Source organism: Lissotriton vulgaris, chromosome 6, assembly GCF_964263255.1.
Source record: "Lissotriton vulgaris chromosome 6, aLisVul1.2, whole genome shotgun sequence".
Taxonomy (NCBI): domain Eukaryota; kingdom Metazoa; phylum Chordata; class Amphibia; order Caudata; family Salamandridae; genus Lissotriton; species Lissotriton vulgaris.
In genome coordinates, this window is record NC_141694.1 from 1,518,711,164 (window position 1) to 1,518,730,593 (window position 19,430).

Consider the following 19,430-nt stretch of genomic DNA (forward strand, 5'->3'; position numbering starts at 1 on the left):
CCGTAAATATTTACTATGCAGCCTAAGTCTCTACTTTCGTGTCAAGTAATGAAGGATCACTTCATAGTAAAGTTAGTCTGCAAAGTAACATGCACACATCATAATAAGTGTTCAAATTATTTGTTTCAGAATATTTGGTTAAAGCATAATCTAACTATGGCATATTTATACCATGCCACCATTAAACATGTGCAGGTTACTGCTCTTGACATCTGTTGGCATATTACAACGTGTCTAGTTCTCTTCATTCTTTTCCTCCTATGTTTATAATGATGCTTATAATAACTTCATGCGCAAAGTAAACTTGTAAATAGCCCTTCCCCTTTGGAATGATGTGGCATCCTGTTCCCTCTCACGCTTATCATGTTTGTTACTCCAAAAGCCTGTAAACAATTTTATAACCTCTTTTTGGCTGCTTCTTAGCACATTACAATTTCATATTTGTCTCTCTGCACCTTGCTGTCCTTCTTTCCTTTCCTCTTTACCTGCTATAGGCTCCAAATAATCTGGGTTGAATGGCAATAAATAGGCATGCTATGGTTTGCGTTTGTTTATGTGGACGAGTCTTGACATAATTCTTTCCCTTTTTCCCTGCCTTCAACCTCATGATCATTGGCTGTAGACACGGACTTGGGCAGGTTTCCACTTACTCGACCCACAGACACGCGCTTTTGACGATTCCTTAATTTGGCAACTCTAAAAAATATTAGAAGGGCTTGACTCAATACACTCTATCTTTCCCATAGGGAACTACATCAACCGCGACACCTGTTTCCATAACTTAACATTACACACAGGGACATAGGCAAAGATGGCCGCCGAACTCTCCCCGGTTTTCCATTGACCTCAAATTGTAAACCCTACCTTATTTCGACATGCCTCTCTTTCTATCAAACCCTTCTAGAGACAACGTCTTCTCGTTTTCCCACTCGGTTCCATCTAGCAGTACATTATTACGGCTCCCAAGCTCTTGATCGCATTTCATCCCGGTTTCATAAGATTTATGCCGTTTTTCTTACATTGCCATCTACAATTTACATGGCATTTTATTTGGGATTACATGAGAATTTCGGGCACCAGGAACGGCGGATATCCCCCATTACGGGTGCCAGGGGAAGAGGGTGCACATGTAAGCCGGTGTCTTTGTAGACACTACAATATGGCCGCCGCCTCTCCTTATGTTTTACTCGCGCATTACCCACACTCAGCGCTTTCGATTTTTGGCGCGTTATTGACAGGTGCAGGTTTTCAAACTTAATTAACCTTAGCATAAAAGGACAAGCCGTGTCCACAACGCTCGAACACATCGTCTTTGCGGGTGTTTCGGCGGGACGAGGGCTGTGGATGGGCGCCGGCTATTCTAATACGAACGGTAAGAGTGGCTGCAAAATCTGGCACACTTGTGGGATCCAAGGTTCTTTCCCATTGACTCTGTTAGTTCTTCCCGAAATAGCGGTCCCTGACCAATTGCCTTTTGCACCAATTTGACATTAGGTAATTTATTCCCCCTAGACCAAGGGAACTCCTGCTAAATTTAATGTTCCTTTAGTTGGAGTCTTCTTCAAATCGCTATCTACTTTTATTATTACACTATATAAACTTCATCAACATGTAATTTGAAAACTGTTTACATTAATGTATAAACGCTATGGGGCAGCGTATATATTCGTTGCCCCACATCCCTATAAATAGACAGAGGGATCCTTATTGTGCTATTATCTCTATAACTGTATCCTTTGTTTAGACATATTTATGGAAACTTAACTTTTAAATATTGTTCCATGATCCTAATAAGTTGTGCCACACTAATAGACAGCACCTTATCCATTTGCTTCCCACTTGGCAGGCCTACTGGAATACAGTGCCCACACCCTCCTCCCTGGGACAGATAGGACCACTTGTCCTCTGCAATTCCTACAAATAACTCAGGTAAACATCTTGTTGAATAAGTTATTTCTCTTATCACCCTTAGTTTAAAATATTTCACCCTCCAATTACAAAGTCCTTATATAGGCGATTATCCTGTTTTCTTCTTACAGAACATGAATTGAGTCATACACAAATTAAGGTTGCGAGACCGACCCCTCTTACTGTTTAGGAATCCTGCAAAGCTTTGTCCTCACCACTCAAAAATAATTTTACAGTAAGTAGATTGACGCCATTGATATTTAGTCTTAATTTTTGGATACCCCCCCCGCTAATTGTAATATTCCACCCCAAGTCAGAAAAGCACTGCTAACTTTTCTGTCAAACTTAACAGTTATAAAATCTGAGCCTGTTCTCTTCATTTTCCTGTATTCCTGAAGGTTCAACCCTGACTGTTCGATATTGGAAGGAAATATATATTCCGGCTTGTATATTAGGACTACAGAGTCTGGGAAGGCGCCCCTTGGACTCTTTACTTTAACATTATCTCAAAAAGCAACGTATCAAGACTATAAAAGGTAACTTATTATTTGGTTTCATGCTACAAAGGGATTCTCAGTTAGCGGCCCCCTTATCCAGTGGCTCAGACGGATCCTATGTGCCCCACCCCTCTTCTCTTAATACGGCCAAGTCTGTTTCAGTTGCCAGAAATAATAAACCTTTAACATACCATTAGCCCATTCTCAATCCTGGTCTTTCTCTTGATGTGCCCCTACCTTCCGTCTCTTTTCTTCTTTTTCTCGTTCTTCTGTTTGCCTTGTAAATCTTTTGTACAAACACTGGCTTAGCAAACACTTTATGTCTTTTGTACATGTTCACCAACTGCCCAAAGGAATCCTTCGTTCCAAATGTAAATAGCCCAAGGAATCTTTCCTTCCAACTGTAAATAATGTATATATATCTGTACATATCCCTCCATATACATATAGGCCCCTGTCTATAGATCTCTTGTGGGCCTATACTCTTAATTATGTATGCACAAGCTCCATGTCTATTTCTATTTTTGTAGTGATTTTAAACTGTTTGTTATTGTACATGATGTTCGAATAGGTGTTGACTTTTGTATATATGAATTGATGGAATGTATATGTTTTTACCGACAGCCCTGAAGAAGTCCCAGCTTGGGACGAAACGCGTCGGCTGTATGTTTTACTGAAAACTGAAAATAAAGATTACCAGAAGATTACCAACATCTCTTTGAGAAATAATTCTTTCTTGTGCTAAATACCACTTGCACTTATTTTCTTGTCCTTTGTGGTGCACCTTTGCGGTTGTTTTATTTGTACTTCAATTCCCTAGGGAATAGGCACAGTAACGATGGGTGCCAGCCAGTGTGCACAAAATTCCCTTTATTAACTCAAGGGCCACATAATATTACGGGGAGAAAGGTAGTCAGGTGCTGACGTTAGGAAGGGTCCATCGTTTTATTTCTGTTTAATATTTTTCCACAATTCATAAATTCCACTATACATGGCTCCACTAAAAACTGTGCTCTCATTTATAAAAAAAAAGGGACACAAAATGTGTAAAAAGTTAAAAATCAACACAAGAGTATTACACCACTTAGAGAACAGTGTTATTAGTTCAGTTTAGGCTTTTAAAACTGATCCAATAGCCAAAACATAATATAGAAGGACCTATTGTACAGAATTCCTCTTGTATCTCATATGGTCCCTTGGCTTTTTTGGATTCCTTTTGACAAACAGGCTTCCACGTGTTTCAGTGGTTGGGACCAATGGATATGGGGCCACCTTCTTCAGGACAATTTTGTATATGGGGTCACTCCTTTCACTTGACTATTGTTTTATCTATACATGTAAGACATGGGAGATAGAAAGAAAATCAGTTCTATATATCCCCTTACATTTTATTCTATTATTTTACATCACTTCTCGCTCTTCCCTCCCTTGGTCATTTCTTAAAGGATCATAGTCAATCATCATAGGCCCATCATAGACCTCATTTTAGGGAAAAATTGTATTTCATTGGAATTAAGGAAGGTGGGGAGCATGGACCTCACTTTTACTTAAAAACAATTCTATTATGTTTACATATATTTCTATCTAAAAACTATCAACATATACTTTCATAATTAAAAACTTCCTTTACATTCTACTGTGGAATATGTCGGGATTGTAAAGTTCGTTAACATTCTTTGCTTCATATCTTTTGTTCAATCAACCACTGTCAAAACTTCATCACCTTCCTTTTACTTGCTAATTAATTGTAAACGCTGCTAAATACTTAGGCACTTACTTGGACTTGACCCCCCCCGCGCAGCCAAGATCAGCGCTGATGCAGGAGAGGGATTCCCGGCGCAGGCACAGTTCCCGCCCGCCGCGAGGCCATGCCCCCTTGTCCTAAGCCACGCCCCCTACCAGTACTTAACGCGCTGAATACGAGCCGCACTCTGACACCGGGTAACTCCTGAGGCACAGCCGGGAGATTCGAACTGTTAGGAGAATTTGCTTTTAACTGCTGTATACTGTATTTTTACTTGCTAATTAATTGTAAACGCTGCTAAATACTTAGGCACTTACTTGGACTTGACCCCCCCGCGCAGCCGAGGTCAGCGCTGACGCAGGAGAGGGATTCCCGGCGCAGGCACAGTTCCCACCCGCCGCGAGGCCACGCCCCCTTGTCCTAAGACACGCCCCCTACCAGTACTTAACGCGCTGAATACGAGCCGCGCTCTGACACCTGGTAACTCCTGAGGCATAGCCGGGAGATTCGAACTGTTAGGAGAATTTGCTTTTAACTGCTGCATACTGTGTTTTTACTTGCTAATTAATTGTAAACACTGCTAAATACTTAGGCACTTACTTGGACTTGACCCCCCCGCGCAGCTGAGGTCAGCGCTGACGCGGGAGAGGGATTCCCGGCGCAGGCACAGTTCCCGCCCGCCGCGAGGCCACGCCCCCTTGTCCTAAGCCACGCCCCCTACCAGTACTTAACGCGCTGAATACGAGCCGCGCTCTGACACCTGGTAACTCCGGAGGCACAGCCGGGAGATTCGAACTGTTAGGAGAATTTGCTTTTAACTGCTGTATACTGTGTTTCTACTTGCTAATTAATTGTAAACGCTGCTAAATACTTAGGCACTTACTTGGACTTGACCCCCCGCGCAGCCGACGTCAGCGCTGACGCGGGAGAGGGATTCCCGGCGCAGGCACAGTTCCCGCCCGCTGCGAGGCCACGCCCCCTTGTCCTAAGCCACGCCCCCTACCAGTACTTAACGCGCTGAATACGAGCCGCGCTCTGACACTGGGTAACTCCTGAGGCACAGCCGGGAGATTCGAACTGTTAGGAGAATTTGCTTTTAACTGCTGTATACTGTGTTTTTACTTGTTAAATAATTGTAAACACTGCTAAATACTTAGGCACTTACTTGGAATTGACCCCCCCCCGCGCAACCGAGGTCAGCGCTGACGCGGGAGAGGGATTCCCGGCACAGGCACAGTTCCCGCCCGCCGCGAGGCCACGCCCCCTTGTCCTAAGACACGCCCCCTACCAGTACTTAACGCGCTGAATATGAGCCGCGCTCTGACACCTGGTAACTCCTGAGGCACAGCCGGGAGATTCGAACTGTTAGGAGAATTTGCTTTTAACTGCTGTATACTGTGTTTTTACTTGCTAATTAATTGTAAACGCTGCTAAATACTTAGGCACTTACTTGTCTTGACCCCCCCGCGCAGCCGAGGTCAGCGCTGACGCGGGAGAGGGACTCCCGGCGCAGGCACAGTTCCCGCCAGCCGCGAGGCCACGCCCCCTTGTCCTAAGCCACGCCCCCTACCAGTACTTAACGCGCTGAATACGAGCCGCGCTCTGACACCTGGTAACTCCGGAGGCACAGCCGGGAGATTCGAACTGTTAGGAGAATTTGCTTTTAACTGCTGTATACTGGGTTTTTACTTGCTAATTAATTGTAAACGCTGCTAAATACTTAGGCACTTACTTAGACTTGACCCCCGCGCAGCCGAGGTCAGCGCTGACGCGGGAGAGGGATTCCCGGCGCAGGCACAGTTCCCGCCCGCCGCGAGGCCACGCCCCCTTGTCCTAAGCCACGCCCCCTACCAGTACTTAACGCGCTGAATACGAGCCGCGCTCTGACACCGGGTAACTCCTGAGGCACAGCCGGGAGATTCGAACTGTTAGGAGAATTTGCTTTTAACTGCTGTATACTGTGTTTTTACTTGCTAATTAATTGTAAACGCTGCTAAATACTTAGGCACTTACTTGGACTTGACCCCCCCGCGCAGCCGAGGTCAGCGCTGACGCGGGAGAGGGATTCCCGGCACAGGCACAGTTCCCGCCCGCCGCGAGGCAACGCCCCCTTGTCCTAAGACACGCCCCCTACCAGTACTTAACCCGCTGAATACGAGCCGCGCTCTGACACCTGGTAACTCCTGAGGCACAGCCGGGAGATTCGAACTGTTAGGAGAATTTGCTTTTAACTGCTGTATACTGTGTTTTTACTTGCTAATTAATTGTAAACGCTGCTAAATACTTAGGCACTTACTTGGACTTGACCCCCCCGCGCAGCCGAGGTCAGCGCTGATGCGGGAGAGGGATTCCCGGCGCAGGCACAGTTCCCGCCCGCCGCGAGGCCACGCCCCCTTGTCCTAAGACACGCCCCCTACCAGTACTTAACGAGCTGAATACGAGCCGCGCTCTGACACCTGGTAACTCCTGAGGCACAGCCGGGACATTCGAACTGTTAGGAGAATTTGCTTTTAACTGCTGTATACTGTGTTTCTACTTGCTAATTAATTGTAAACGCTGCTAAATACTTAGGCACTTACTTGGACTTGACCCCTCACGCAGCCGAGGTCAGCGCTGATGCGGGAGAGGTATTCCCGGCGCAGGCACAGTTCCCGCCCGCCGCGAGGCCACGCCCCCTTGTCCTAAGCCATGCCCCCTACCAGTACTTAACGCGCTGAATACGAGCCGCGCTCTGACACCGGGTAACTCCTGAGGCTCAGCCGGGAGATTCGAACTGTTAGGAGAATTTGCTTTTAACTGCTGTATACTGTATTTTTACTTGCTAATTAATTGTAAACGCTGCTAAATACTTAGGCACTTACTTGGACTTGACCCCCCCGCGCAGCCGAGGTCAGCGCTGACGCGGGAGAGGGATTCCCGGCGCAGGCACAGTTCCCGCCCGCCGCGAGGCCACGCCCCCTTGTCCTAAGACACGCCCCCTACCAGTACTTAACGCGCTGAATACGAGCCGCGCTCTGACACCTGGTAACTCCTGAGGCACAGCCGGGAGATTCGAACTGTTAGGAGAATTTGCTTTTAACTGCTATATACTGTGTTTTTACTTGCTAATTAATTGTAAACGCTGCTAAATACTTAGGCACTTACTTGTCTTGACCCCCCCGCGCAGCCGAAGTCAGCGCTGACGCGGGAGAGGGATTCCCGGCGCAGGCACAGTTCCCGCCCGCCGCGAGGCCACGCCCCCTTGTCCTAAGACACGCCCCCTACCAGTACTTAACGCCCTGAATACGAGCCGCGCTCTGACACCTGGTAACTCCTGAGGCACAGCCGGCAGATTCGAACTGTTAGGAAAATTTGCTTTTAACTGCTGTATACTGTGTTTTTACTTGCTAATTAATTGTAAACGCTGCTAAGTACTTAGGCACTTACTTGGACTTGACCCCCCCGCGCAGCCGAGGTCAGCGCTGATGCGGGAGAGGGATTCCCGGTGCAGGCACAGTTCCCGCCCGCCGCGAGGCCACGCCCCCTTGTCCTAAGACACGCCCCCTACCAGTACTTAACGCGCTGAATACGAGCCGCGCTCTGACACCTGGTAACTCCTGAGGCACAGCCGGGAGATTCGAACTGTTAGTAGAATTTGCTTTTAACTGCTGTATACTGTGTTTCTACTTGCTAATTAATTGTAAACGCTGCTAAATACTTAGGCACTTACTTGGACTTGACCCCTCACGCAGCCGAGGTCAGCGCTGACGCGGGAGAGGGATTCCCGGCGCAGGCACAGTTCCCGCCCGCCGCGAGGCCACGCCCCCTTGTCCTAAGCCATGCCCCCTACCAGTACTTAACGCGCTGAATACGAGCCGCGCTCTGACACCGGGTAACTCCTGAGGCACAGCCGGGAGATTCGAACTGTTAGGAGAATTTGCTTTTAACTGCTGTATACTGTATTTTTACTTGCTAATTAATTGTAAACGCTGCTAAATACTTAGGCACTTACTTGGACTTGACCCCCCCGCGCAGCCGAGGTCAGCGCTGACGCGGGAGAGGGATTCCCGGCGCAGGCACAGTTCCCGCCCGCCGCGAGGCCACGCCCCCTTGTCCTAAGACACGCCCCCTACCCGTACTTAACGCGCTGAATACGAGCCGCGCTCTGACACCTGGTAACTCCTGAGGCACAGCCGGGAGATTCGAACTGTTAGGAGAATTTGCTTTTAACTGCTATATACTGTGTTTTTACTTGCTAATTAATTGTAAACGCTGCTAAATACTTAGGCACTTACTTGTCTTGACCCCCCCGCGCAGCCGAAGTCAGCGCTGACGCGGGAGAGGGACTCCCGGCGCAGGCACAGTTCCCGCCCGCCGCGAGGCCACGCCCCCTTGTCCTAAGCCAAGCCCCCTACCAGTACTTAACGCGCTGAATACGAGCCGCGCTCTGACACCTGGTAACTCCGTAGGCACAGCCAGGAGATTCGAACTGTTAGGAGAATTTGCTTTTAACTGCTGTATACTGTGTTTTTACTTGCTAATTAATTGTAAACGCTGCTAAATACTTAGGCACTTACTTAGACTTGACCCCCCCGCGCAGCCGAGGTCAGCCCTGACGCGGGAGAGGGATTCCCGGCGCAGGCACAGTTCCCGCCCGCCGCGAGGCCACGCCCCCTTGTCCTAAGACACGCCCCTACCAGAACTTAATGCGCTGAATACGAGCCACGCTCTGACACCTGGTAACTCCTGAGGCACAGCCGGGAGATTCGAACTGTTAGGAGAATTTGCTTTTAACTGCTGTATACTGTGTTTTTACTTGCTAATTAATTGTAAACGCTGCTAAATACTTAGGCACTTACTTGGACTTGACCCCCCCGCGCAGCCGAGGTCAGTGCAGACGCGGGAGAGGGATTCCCGGCGCAGGCACAGTTCCTGCCCGCCGCGAGGCCACGCCCCCGTGTCCTAAGCCACGCCCCCTACCAGTACTTAACGCGCTGAATACAAGCCGCGCTCTGACACCTGGTAACTCCTGAGGTACAGCCGGGAGATTCGAACTGTTAGGAGAATTTGCTTTTAACTGCTGTATACTGTGTTTTTACTTGCTAATTAATTGTAAACGCTGCTAAATACTTAGGCACTTACTTGGACTTGACCCCCCCGCGCAGCCGAGGTCAGCGCTGACGCGGGAGAGGGATTCCCGGCGCAGGCACAGTTCCCGCCCGCTGCGAGGCCACGCCCCTTTGTCCTAAGCCACGCCCCCTACCAGTACTTAACGCGCTGAATACGAGCCGCGCTCTGACACCTGGTAACTCCTGAGGCACAGCCGGGAGATTCGAACTGTTAGGAGAATTTGCTTTTAACTGCTGTATACTGTGTTTTTACTTGCTAATTAATTGTAAATGCTGCTAAATACTTAGGCACTTAGTTGGACTTGACCCCCCCGCGCAGCCGAGGTCAGCGCTGACGCGGGAGAGGGATTCCCGGCGCAGGCACAGTTCCCGCCCGCCGCGAGGCCACGCCCCGTGTCCTAAGCCACGCCCCCTACCAGTACTTAACGCGCTGAATACGAGCCGCGCTCTGACACCTGGTAACTCCTGAGGTACAGCCGGGAGATTCGAACTGTTAGGAGAATTTGCTTTTAACTGCTGTATACTGTGTTTTTACTTGCTAATTAATTGTAAACGCTGCTAAATACTTAGGCACTTACTTGGACTTGACCCCCCCCGCGCAGCCGAGGTCAGCGCTGACGCGGGAGAGGGATTCCCGGCGCAGGCACAGTTCCCGCCCGCTGCGAGGCCACGCCCCTTTGTCCTAAGCCACGCCCCCTACCAGTACTTAACGCGCTGAATACGAGCCGCGCTCTGACACCTGGTAACTCCTGAGGCACAGCCGGGAGATTCGAACTGTTAGGAGAATTTGCTTTTAACTGCTGTATACTGTGTTTTTACTTGCTAATTAATTGTAAATGCTGCTAAATACTTAGGCACTTAGTTGGACTTGACCCCCCCGCGCAGCCGAGGTCAGCGCTGACGCGGGAGAGGGATTCCCGGCGCAGGCACAGTTCCCGCCCGCCGCGAGGCCACGCCCCCTTGTCCTAAGCCACGCCCTCTACCAGTACTTAACGCACTGAATACGAGCCGCGCTCTGACACCTGGTAACTCCTGAGGCACAGCCGGGAGATTCGAACTGTTAGGAGAATTTGCTTTTAACTGCTGTATACTGTCTTTTTACTTGCTAATTAATTGTAAACGCTGCTAAATACTTAGGCACTTACTTGGACTTGACCCCCCCCCCGCGCAGCCGAGGTCAGCGCTGACGCGGGAGAGGGATTCCCAGCGCAGGCACAGTTCCCGGCCGCCGCGAGGCCACGCCCCCTTGTCCTAAGCCACGCCCCCTACCAGTACTTAACGCGCTGAATACGAGCCGCGCTCTGACACCGGGTAACTCCTGAGGCACAGCCGGGAGATTCGAACTGTTAGGAGAATTTGCTTTTAACTGCTGTATACTGTGTTTTTACTTGCTAATTAATTGTAAACGCTGCTAAATACTTAGGCACTTACTTGGACTTGACCCCCCCGCGCAGCCGAGGTCAGCGCTGACGCGGGAGAGGGATTCCCGGCGCAGGCACAGTTCCCGCCCGCCGCGAGGCCATGCCCCCTTGTCCTAAGCCACGCCCCCTACCAGTACTTAACGCGCTGAATACGAGCCGCGCTCTGACACCTGGTAACTCCTGAGGCACAGCCGGGAGATTCGAACTGTTAGGAGAATTTGCTTTTAACTGCTGTATACTGTGTTGTTACTTGCTAATTAATTGTAAACGGTGCTAAATACTTAGGCACTTACTTGGACTTGACCCCCCCCGCGCAGCCGAGGTCAGCGCTGACGCGGGAGAGGGAATCCCGGCGCAGGACACGCCCTAATCCTGAGGCCACTCCCTCCAATTCTCCCTTATTAACATGTGTTTCCACCGGACGAGCAGCGGACGGGCGCAGCGGGCGCGCCGTCTGCGCGCCGAAGGCGCGCCTAAGGCAAGCCCGTCTGGGCCCGTCCGGGCCCAGACGGCCCCAGGCCCAAGCACTATGCCCGATTCTCAAAGCCGTATAACATACACCCAAGACAGGCTCCGAGCCCTGAACGTGAATAAACAGCCTAATTGTAAATACATCCTTATGGGAGACCCTCTGCAACCCGCCGGATGTTCAGGCACACACACAAGTCCTCCAACTTGGCCTTCTCAATTGCAGGTCTCTCGTCAAGCACGCTCACGAGATAAATATCCTCGTTCAAAACTCCACGCTGGATATTTTGTTTCTCACAGTAACATGGCAGACGCCAAACAACGACTTTGACATTGTCAATGCCGTTCCCCCTGGCTACCAAATACGCTTCCTAAACAGACCTCTCGGTAGAGGAGGCGGGCTAGCCATCCTATACAAGGATCACCTCACCTGCAGGATTGACAATGGCAACATCAAAGATTGTGAAAGCTGCAACTTCACTCTACAGATCTCGCCCGCAATTTCTCTCTCCGGACTCTTAGTCTACCGGCCGCCAGGCACACTCGGTGAGTTCCCCAGCACACTGATGGACTACGTCACCCTGAAAGCAACCACAGCCTCTAATTTCCTTCTCCTAGGGGATCTCAATCTCCATTTCCTTGATCCCATTGACAACTCCGCAGCCGACCTATTGACGGACCTCTCCTCAGTCGACCTGCATCTCATGAACTCACAAGCCACCCACGAAAAAGGCCAGCTTCTGGATCCTATTTTTATGAATATTCGAAATTTTAAAACCCGGGCGCCCATTCCTTTTCCATGGACAGACCACTTATTGATCCCCATGGACTGGCATCTCAAAATTACTCCGAGTCAACCACCCAAAGCTAGGACCCTGATTAGACGCTGGCACAAGCTTGTACCGGAAGACTGGGAAGCTAAGCTTAGGGAATCCACCCCCCTCCCCTCCCTGGACCCCAAAACTGCGGATATAGAATTCAATGATTGGCTTACCCAATCCCTAGACAGCCTCATTCCCCGTACCAGCACCCTCAAACATGCTAAGAGGATCAACCCTGCACCATGGTACACCCCTGAACTGAACGTCTTACGGAAGGAATGTAAAAAGTCGGAACGCATTTGGAGGAAGGACAAGTCTGCAAATAAAAAAGACGTATTCCGGACATCCATAAGAGCGTACAAACTAGCACTCCGCAACGCCAAAAGTGCTTTTTATGAGGAAAAATAAAAAGTTCCTCCTGCTCTGCCAGGGAAACCTTCCTTATCCTGAAGAAACTCCTCCATGTCCCTGACCCTCCAGTAAAACACTTGGACTCCAATGCAGCGGAGGAAAAATGTAACAAACTAGCAACCTTCTTTGATGAAAAAATCAAAGAAATTCTCGCCTCTCTACCCCCCTCCGAACCTGACTTCATTGAAGGAGATATGGGCAACTCTCCTCTGCGGACGAATTCCCCCCCCAAACCACCTGCTACGCACCTGGATTCCTTCGGCCCAGTTACCACGGAGGAAGTAGCCGCCACATTTGCCTCAATCAAAAGTGGCTCCACCAGTGACTCTGTTCCCATACGGTTTCTCAAAAAAATCCCCCACACCATAGTGCCCCCGCTTACCGCTCTCATCAACACCTCCTTGTCCCAAGGTGAAGTCCCTCCCAGCTGGAAAGCGGCAGTCGTGAAAGGACTACTCAAAAAACCTTCCTTAGACCCCGAGGACCTAGCAAACTACAGACCCATCTCTCTCCTCCCATGGATTGGCAAGGTCACTGAGAAACTAGTGAACAAAAAGCTGTCACTGTTCCTAGAAACTAACCATCTGCTCAAAAACTCCCAAACAGGCTTCTGTCCGGGCCAGGGCACAGACACCGCCCTCCTGGCAGCAGTGGAGAAGGCCAGAGACATTCTTGACACAGGAGGATCAGTGGCAGTGATCCTCCTGGATCTCAGCGCGGCCTTCGACTCCGTCAGCCACCAGGTCCTAACTCAACGCCTGGGAAACATCGGAGTGAAGGACAAAGCTCTGAAATGGCTTTCATCATTTCTCTGCCAACGTTCCTTCCAAGTCTGGGAGAGTGACAGCCGTTCCCCTGCTATCCCCCTCCGGTGTGGCGTGCCTCAGGGCTCGTCATTGAGCCCCACGTTATTTAACGTGTACATGGCCCCACTGGAGGAGGTGGTCACCCCATTTGGAGTGAGTATCATCAGTTATGCTGATGATACCCAGCTGGTGGTAACTCTCTCATCCCAAACAAGAACCCTCCAACCTACATGGCTGTCTCTCCAAAATACACCAATGGATGAACGACTCAGCACTCAAGCTTAATGGGTCAAAAACCGAAATCCTGCTCCTGGGACAAAAAGGGCTTTCTTTACCTCCCAACATCTGGCCCGCCTGTCTGGGTGACCCCCCTATGCCCAAGACGGAGGTCAAGAGCCTGGGAATATGGTTAGAAAAAGATCTCACCTTTAGAACGCAGGCAAAGAAAACGGCTGGCATATGTTTCGGCCTTCTCAGGTCATGCAGGAAAGTGCTCCCCCTGCTTCCTTTTAGCTCCCAGAAACTGTTGATCCAAGGCCTGCTCATGTCCAGGTTGGACTACAGTAACGCTATATACCTGGGACCCCTTGAAGCCACCCTGCACACCCTACAGAAAATCCAGAATGCCGCTGCCCGGTTACTCACGGACACCCCGGCCAGAACATCAGCAAAACCTGCTTTGAAGAAACTGCACTGGCTTCCTGTCAGAGAAAGGGTGGTATTCAAGGCCCTCTGCCTGGCACAGAAACTCCTCCATAATGAAGGCCCTCCAATCCTTAAAAATTGCATTACCCCCTATAGGCCTACCAGAGCAATCTGATCTGACCACGAGAACCTCATCGTAGTACCCAGAGTGAAAAAAGCCCGCGCAGGAGGTCGTCGCTTTTCTGTGCATACAGCGAAGCACTGGAACGCGCTTCCTCTGAAATTGAGAACAGAACCTAACCTCCTTCATTTCAGAAAATCGTTAAAAACTCTTCTTCTCCCCCGATTTTTCTGTATTTCCCCGTTTTCTGTCTCCTCTTGACTTACTAGGCACAGCGCTGGGATACTCACGGGTGACTACGCGCTCTACAAAAACCTTAAATAAATAAATAATAAATAAATAAATATTTCCCTATACTAACCTTGGAAGTTCCTTTATCATTCCAAGGCTACTTCGCAGTAAACTTGATATAGTCTAAGCGTTGATGCTTCGAAATAGGATACCTGTTATGTAGGGGGAAAGATAGTACTTTACTTATTTCATATCGCTTTCCCTGATCCTCTTTCCTCTATGGGACATTCTCTCTGGTAATTTACCTTATATCATACCCGGCTTGATAGTGTGTTACTTCCTCATTTTTTTCCCGAATGCAGCAAAATGCTTCACTCTCGTAAAGGGGTCTATTAAAATACACCTTCAAGTCTCTTTCTGTATGTAAGAAAGGGGGGAGAGAGAAGGAGATCATGATATAACAGGATTCTCCTGCAGATGTTTCCTTTTTTTCCTCCCTTCTTTCTAATTCTGCTAGATATGGCTAACCTAAAAAAGTTGCTGTAATCCTTCATCGATAATGTCAGATGCCAGGGAATCTTCATATGCCCCTCACATAGGAGATAACTTTTGACCTTCGGATGCTCCTTATCTGTGGGCGAGCGCAGCCTGAAAATAAATACAGGCATGGCTCCAGTCTAACAGTATTAACAGAGTCTGTTTTTACATGTTTACTCTGTATAATTTTTTCGTATCAACGTGGTGGAGCTTTTTGAATATACCGTGAGGGCTCGACCGTTAACTTTTTTATATATACTACATAGGGAAGTTATCCACATCCCTTGCTCTTTCATAACTATCGTTTTAGATATTTCTATCCCACCTCCCCGTATTGTTCTCTTACTGCCTAAGTTACCTGGTCACGCTCTTCTTCCTGGGGTATCCGTTCCTCTCCTCCCCATCGGACAACGCCATAGAGTGCCCCGGGCTATGTAGTAGGTCATTTATATTTCCCGTTTCCTTCTGTGCCTTCGGGAATCCCAAGAAAACGCAAATTGTTTCTCCTTGCTCGGTTTTCTTGGTCTTTGACCTTTAACATTAGGTCTTTTATAATGCCATCTTGTTCCTTTGCCTGAGTTTGAAGCTTGCCAACATCAGACTCTAAATTTTCTGTGCGTTCTTCTACAGAGATCAATCTGTCCGAAATCTCCGAAGAGGTGTTACCCACTTTGTTATTAGCTCCTTCAAGTTTTTGAATAGCTGCGTGGTTCCTTTGACTGTCCTTTTTTACATCTTTGTGGAAGGTTTTATTAGAGCTGAGGACTTCCCTCAATGAATGCTCTATAGTCTGTCCCGTGCCACTTCAATTTCTATTTTTCCTTTGGCCCCCCTCTTCCAATTCGTTCATAATACTCTGATTGCGTTCTAGTTCAGCATTTGATTTTGAGTTGGAGTTTTTTCGTATTAGTTTGGTTCTTCCTGTGGCTTGATCCGTGTTGCTCCCCGGATCCGTAGTTTCTTCATATGTTAATTTACATTGTCTTTTATGCCTTGTTCTTTTTTTCAATTTTTTTCCTAGGTGTTGTGCCGTGTACTTATTCGCTTAATTTTCTAAGTTCGATGGAATCGAATACCTCCGGGGTTGCTCCATCTGGTTTGGTGTCTTCACTTGCTTCACTAACCTTACTTGCCTCGCTGGAGATGGAAACAACTGTCTCGTATAGATCCGAATCTGATCCCTCAGAGAGTGCGTTGTTTACCGGTTGAGGCATTTCCCTCCGGGAGGATGTTTGTATCATAGGTGAAGGGTGATCGTAATTCACCATGCTTGCTTGATACTTAAGGCTATTCTCAGCTTGCTCGCCTTTGGTTGTGGCTGCACTAGACCCTTCTGTTCCAGGCCATGGATCCAGAATTGACCCCGAGTTGGGACCCAGCGTAGTCTTTTCCCCCTCATTGGTCTGTTCCGAGCGCGGGGCAGAGTCATCAACGCTAGCTACACCCTCTTGATTTCTTTGTTCGGACATAGTGCTCTGTAGTTTTTCATTATTTGTGGTAGTTCGTAGCCTGTCCTTAGTGAGTGGGCTGAATATTTTAGAGATCCTAGGTTGAGAAGCTATCGGCTGTACGGATGATTTGGCCGCTGTTTTCAAGCTTTTGATTGTTTGTAATCTTTTTGCTTTTTTGGCCATTAACTCCAGATTTTCGGTACCTTCTGAGTCCTTCCCCTTCTCCTTCTCCTTGCCTTTCCTTTTCCCCTTGTCGCTTTCTTTGTCTAAGTTCTTTTCTATTTCAATATTTTTACTTTTTCCATCTTGTTTTTTAGCTCTCACGTTGCCATCATGCTTTTCCTCATTATTTTCCTTGGCCTTAGACCCTCTAGTTTCTGGTCGCCTCTGCGTATCTTTTGCCCTCTGTGGGCTTTGCATATTTTGTGTGCTTTTAATATTCTTCAGGTTCTCCATACTCTCCAGGCTCTCCAGGCTCTCAGGAGTCCCAGGCTGAGTCTCTTGTGGGACTTGTGGGTCTTGTGTGTCAGGTGCGTCTCTTTCTTGGGTAGATTCCAGTAGAGTTGGGTCCTAATCCATCTGATCCCGTATATCCTGCCATAGCCAATGCCTGTGCTAGCGCTAGTGACAGTGACAGTGATTGTCTTAGATTCGGTGTTGGTGTTGGTGTTGCTTTTGCTTTTGCGATTGCAGTTGTGAGCAGTTTTTCTCGTGCTAGCTTACTTTCTGTTTAAGCTTTAATAGCTATTTTTATAGCAATCTGGATTCCTTTTGCTGCCCCTTTGGTACCTCTGCTGCTCTTACGCCTGCTTTCTTGATCGATTTGTCTGTCTCTCTGCCGCATCCTACGGAGACCGTACATTTAGAGCGTGCAGGGCGAAAGGCTGAATAGTTTACATGAATTTTTATCATACAGCTCGCCGCACGCATTGCTTTATAGGCTGCTCCCAGCTTCGCGCTTCGCGCTTCACGCTCCTTTTGTGCTGTTCTTCTCCCTTACCATCAGGCTTTGTCCATCTGACCCTGACTAGTCGCCTGTTTATCTATTTGCGTTTTAGCTTGTGTGTGTGCTCTGCCTCCCCCTCTGCCTCCTTCTTGCCAATTCCCTCTGATTCCCTCTGACTCAGAGTATTACTTTGAGCTGCGTGCAGCGCCTACAGCACCGTTCCCTTGGCAATGTGCAGCGTGGGCCTTGTAAGCATGTCCTACGGTGTTTGCCGATGACAGGCCGGTGAGATGGCGAAGACGGATGACGGATGCCGATGGACCGGAGCCAGGTCTCTGATTGAAAGTAGGAGACGCCAAGGGAGGACAGTGAGGCCAAGGTTATACACAGGCTGAGTCGGGCTGAGTCGGACTCAGCAGCAGCAGGGCAGAAATGCCTCTCTGGTCGGCAGCAACCAATTTGTACTGCCTGGCACTCGAAGGCTGGTACCGGGAACACCAGGGACCCAACGAAGCTCACTTCTGAGGACACCAAACACAATAGGGTTACTTCCAGCCATTTTGTAGTGAGTCATCACGCTGGCACAAAATGCCACTCTATATATCATAAATGGCTGATACACTGACAACCCAGGAGAATTGACTTTCCAGGCTGCAGGGGTGTCCTGCTCATGCAGTGGCACCCTCTCACTTAGAACCAAGCACCCTGCCTTCAGGATTTTTAAGGCCTGCTATAGCGGTGATTTATTTAGGGTCTCTTGATGTAAACATCATTGTGATGCGTGTGGATGGTTAGGAAACTTTGTGGATAACAACAGATTTGTCACTGGTTTTTACACCATGAGACCATAAATAACGTTACTGGTTTTCACATCAAGACACCATAAATAACTAGTCCCTGCCTGCCGCCTACATACATTTTCAAAGCTGGGTTTATCCAACTGCCTGTTGATCAATTTTGCGGTTGTAAAAAATCAATAAGATTCCCACTTAATTAAAAGGGCCTTTTTAAACAACATTCTCTACGTCCTGAAGATGGTCTAACGGACAAACCATAATTAGACTGAAACGTCGGCTTCTACACCTATTTCCTGCTCTAATGAAAGAGAGGCAATATTAGTTTTGTATAAACTTCTCAGAGTGCCTTAAATAGATTTTTGTGAAAAGGTGTTCACAAGTGCGACTGTGAAGGATGTTTCAGTTCATGTAATTATTACTTCTGCTTACATTGTGTTGTTGTCTTTTATGTACCCTATACAAAGGGATTTTGAATTGACACTAAATTCTGTTTGAATATACACACCTGTGTTTTTCCTTTTCTTCTTGTTTCATCTTAATTCTGTATTGAGGAGCCTTTTGAACTTACCTGGACCTTGCCGCCACCGCCTTGAGAGTCATTGAGAGCCCAGCAGGCGCGAAGGAGCGCAAACACCGACGCCGCCACCGCCAAGAGTCCCAGGGCACCGGACTCCGCGCCGCCGCTCCGGGAGACCACAAATCCCGGCAGGCCTCGCGGCGGCGCGTGTGCAGTGACGCGGGACGTCGCGGGTCAGAGGGCGCCAGAGCCCTAGAAAGGAGGGAGAGACCCGGCAAGCGGGGGGAGCCTTTTGAACTTACCTGGACCTTGCCGCCACCGCCTTGAGAGTCATTGAGAGCCCAGCAGGCGCGAAGGAGCGCAAACACCGACGCCGCCACCGCCAAGAGTCCCAGGGCACCGGACTCCGCGCCGCCGCTCCGGGAGACCACAAATCCCGGCAGGCCTCGCGGCGGCGCGTGTGCAGTGACGCGGGACGTCGCGGGTCAGAGGGCGCCAGAGCCCTAGAAAGGAGGGAGAGACCCGGCAAGCGGGGGGAGCCTTTTGAACTTACCTGGACCTTGCCGCCACCGCCTTGAGAGTCATTGAGAGCCCAGCAGGCGCGAAGGAGCGCAAACACCGACGCCGCCACCGCCAAGAGTCCCAGGGCACCGGACTCCGCGCCGCCGCTCCGGGAGACCACAAATCCCGGCAGGCCTCGCGGCGGCGCGTGTGCAGTGACGCGGGACGTCGCGGGTCAGAGGGCGCCAGAGCCCTAGAAAGGAGGGAGAGACCCCGCGTCGCGGGACGCCGGGCGAAGCCCGGGCCAAGGGCGGGCCCGTTTTAGCCCGTTCGAGACCGAGAGAGACTGGACTGGACCTACCCTCTAACTTTCACCGCCCTAAAAGTGACTAGTGGCAAGGTAAACGCATTGTGCATCTACTGTGTGGCTAGTGTATTGATAGCTAACTAGTGATAGGATCTTGCTATCAAACGTCGTTTTGTCCATCATGTCTAAACAA